Raw genomic sequence first — 3405 nt, 5'->3', positions numbered from 1 at the left:
TTTTATCATGGAATATTTCGCGTGCAGCCTCTCCTGATCCTTTGCCGAAGTCCAAAGGTCATCATTCTTGCACGAATCAACCAAGAGGCTATCCTTCAATTTCATAAAATCGAAAAGGAAAACTTGCAGAACAGAGTTTGTATTAAAATTGAAAAGTGCGGAAGTTCAGTTGGTGTGCACAAATCAAAAGTCAAATCCCTATCATAAGAGACATTTCTGTGTTCTAACATCTCATTTGCACGCCAAATAACGTCAGAGAACTGAAGGGAAAACATGGAGAAAGCAAATTCAATGTTGGAGGTCGAAATTGTGTTGAAACAGAGTTGCGCGGCGCATAGGAAGAAGGCGCGGCGCACATGGGCCACGCGGCACATGGGGTGCTCCTCCGCAGTGTAAAATTAACGCTGGCGCGATGCACTCACTAGGCGCGGCCCACCGGGAGTGCGTGCAGTGCATAGAGCCCTAAGGCCGAAGTTCATCATCGATTCATCAAAAACTCAATTTGTTTCAGCTCAATTCATCTCCAAATAAGTCTATAGGGCCTGTTCACTGATTTTATTCATGTATGATGTGTTTAGAAGCGAAAACATTAGAGTTTAAATGGTGAAAGGACCGAAAGCCAAAATTAGAATGTAGATATTGTGGCAACTATAGATCAGTAGACGTCTTCTTGACAGACAACAGTATGAATTGGCGATTTTTTGCACATTTTTATTCCAAGCAGCTCAAGATGGGGTTGATATACTGTCTCTGTCAATCATACCTAACAGGCCACCTTCTGGGATTGCGACTTTATTTAACCCAATAGACATGGCTTTGATGTCCGCTATGAAAGTTGGAATATTTGTCGTTCAAGCTGCAGGAAACGTTGGACCTTCTCCAAGGAGTATTTGGTCCTTCGGCCCATGGATATTCACAGCGGGAGCTGCTGCCGATGATCGTAGTTATAATAATTCTATAGTTCTTGGCAACAATCTCACAATCTCAGGAGTTGGACTTGCTCCTGGAACAGATGATGATGATATGTACAGTCTAGTTGTTGCAACTCATGCCCAGAAGAATGGAACTGATGATATGTATGCCAATGAATGCCAAGATCCCAGTGAGCTGGAACAACATCTAGTTGAAGGAAACATCTTGATCTGTAGCTACACAATAAGGTTTGTCCTTGGTCTGTCTTCTGTGAGACAAGCAGTTATGACTGCTAACAATTTGAGTGCAGTGGACATCATCTTCTACACAGACCCTTTTGTGGTTGGGTTTCCGTTCAATCCAGTCCCTTTGACGATGCCGGGATTGATCATTTCCTCTTCAGATGATTCTAATACTTTTCTGAAATACTACAGTGAATCCATAACTAGAGATGAATCTAACAACATTGTTAAGTTTGGAGGAGTTTCCAAAGTCCTTGGAGGATTGAAAGCAAATTACAGCGAGAACGCACCCAAAGTCATGTATTATTCTTCAAGGGGGCCCAATCCGCAGGACAATCTTCGATGCAGCAGATATACTGAAACCAAATATAATAGCTCTTGGTAATCTCATCTGGGCTGCTTGAAACTCTGTTGGCACAGATTCAGCTGAATTTGATGGCGAGAATTTTGCAATGTTATCGGGAACAAGCATGTCAGCACCTCATATAGCGGGAGTGGCAGCTCTAGTGAAATAAAAATACCCCAAATTTAACCCAGCAGCCATTGCTTCTGTACTATCCACCACTGCATCACTCAATGACAATCAAGGGTTACCAATTATGGCACAACATTCCTACAGCAATCCAGATGTCGATGCAATTCCAGCCACACCTTTTGACATGGGAAGTGGATTTGTGAATCCAACTGCTGCCTTGGATCCCGGACTCATCTTCGATGCAGGTTATGAAAATTATATTGCGTTCCTATGTACCATAAATGGATCTGCACCTCTTGTTCTCAATTACACCGGTGCTGTATGTAGTTCAAACGTTGGAATTAGTTCTGACCTCAACGTTCCTTCAATCACTGTAGCTAGTTTGATCAATTCTCATACCATTGAGAGGAGCTTTCTGAATATAGCAGTAAATGAGAGTTACAAGGCTCTTTGGAGTGCGCCATTTGGTAGTTTCTATTTCTGTTGCACCCACATCATTTACAATTTCACATTGGGAGACCCAGAAGCTTACAGTATTCCTCAATGCCACCGGTAATAGTACTGCACCTAGCTTTGGAAGAATCCTTCTGCTTGGAAGTCATGGAACACCTTGAAACGGTTAGTCTGACTAAATGCGTGGTACCCAAATGGATATTTGGACTTCAGAACCTCATGGACCTGGAGTTACAATACGATGACTCCATGGCCAATGTTTATAAAGGACTGCAAAAAATTTCCTAATTTGGGACGACTACAGCTGTCGCACAATGATAGATGTGTTGAATTTCCAGAGGAATTTGGAGAAGCTACAGAATTTCCACAGCAGAAAGAATGGAAATAATATAGAGCATATAGCGGCTATGAAATGCTCTTAGGACACGTTGGGAGATATGCTTGCAAAACTAGACATCTGGATGCTGAGTATAAAAAATTGGTTTTGATTCAAACGGGAAAGGTGATAAGTCAAAGCCTGAAATGCCACAAAGACATCTACCGTGGCAAAGAAACAGATAAAAGAGACCAACCGATGTTCCACACCGTCTGATGTGAAGCTTTCATCAAAATTTATTTGGAGAACGAATGGAAATCATGCTTCATCCGGTAATCCAGATATCTCCATAAATAGTGCATATACAAACAAGAACGTTGAATTAAAGGTTGAGTGTCAAAGAATATAACAACTTTCCTAATGTTGTTGAGCGCTCTTCGAGTTCTCCTGCTTGGTCTTCAAGAACGACTGTTGATATGACCAAGGCGTTTAAGGGATTGGCAAATAATAAGGCCTCAACTATTGTCGCTCAACCTCATGACTCTACAGGTTTATTGGGAAATTTAGGATCATCCTTGCATGCTAACAGTTGTGGACATGATTTGCCAATGGCTGGAGATAGAGTACCTTCAAATTTGAGCTTCAAAGTTAATATGCGCCTAATTTCTTCCTCTTCACTTAAACTGGTGCCGGATGTTGAATAATACTATGTTGCAGAGAATGAGTTCCTGTCAAAATGATAATCAGCCTGGGAAGATTCATTTCGTTCCATATATTACATGTTTAGGAAAAAGACATGTGATACAATTTATTTTTGCACTCAACAGTTTATAGTCATGTTTGTGGGAGGTAGTTTAAATGCAAAATTGGAGAATACATGTGCTGCATATCTCACAAGATCCACTCGTGGGCTCCGAGCTTCTTTTAAAGAAGCATGATATAGATTTCTCTATGCCTCTCTGTAGCATGGAAATGGAGCACACTACAACAGAGGATTTGCAGGAGCT

General features: G+C 41.4%; 1 pseudogene; it reads left to right on the top strand.

Moving 5' to 3' along the window:
* The first annotated feature begins 273 nt into the window (after nt 1-273).
* On the top strand, nt 274-2243 carry LOC149194059 (subtilisin-like protease SBT2.3 pseudogene; annotated as a pseudogene).
* Nucleotides 2244-3405: the final 1162 nt, after the last annotated feature.

The sequence above is a fragment of the Pinus tabuliformis genome, chromosome 2_2 (assembly GCF_031772625.1).
Source record: "Pinus tabuliformis cultivar Carrire ecotype Pingquan chromosome 2_2, CPIR1, whole genome shotgun sequence".
NCBI classification, from domain to species: Eukaryota; Viridiplantae; Streptophyta; class Pinopsida; order Pinales; family Pinaceae; genus Pinus; species Pinus tabuliformis.
This window is presented reverse-complemented; position numbering and strand designations above follow the sequence as displayed.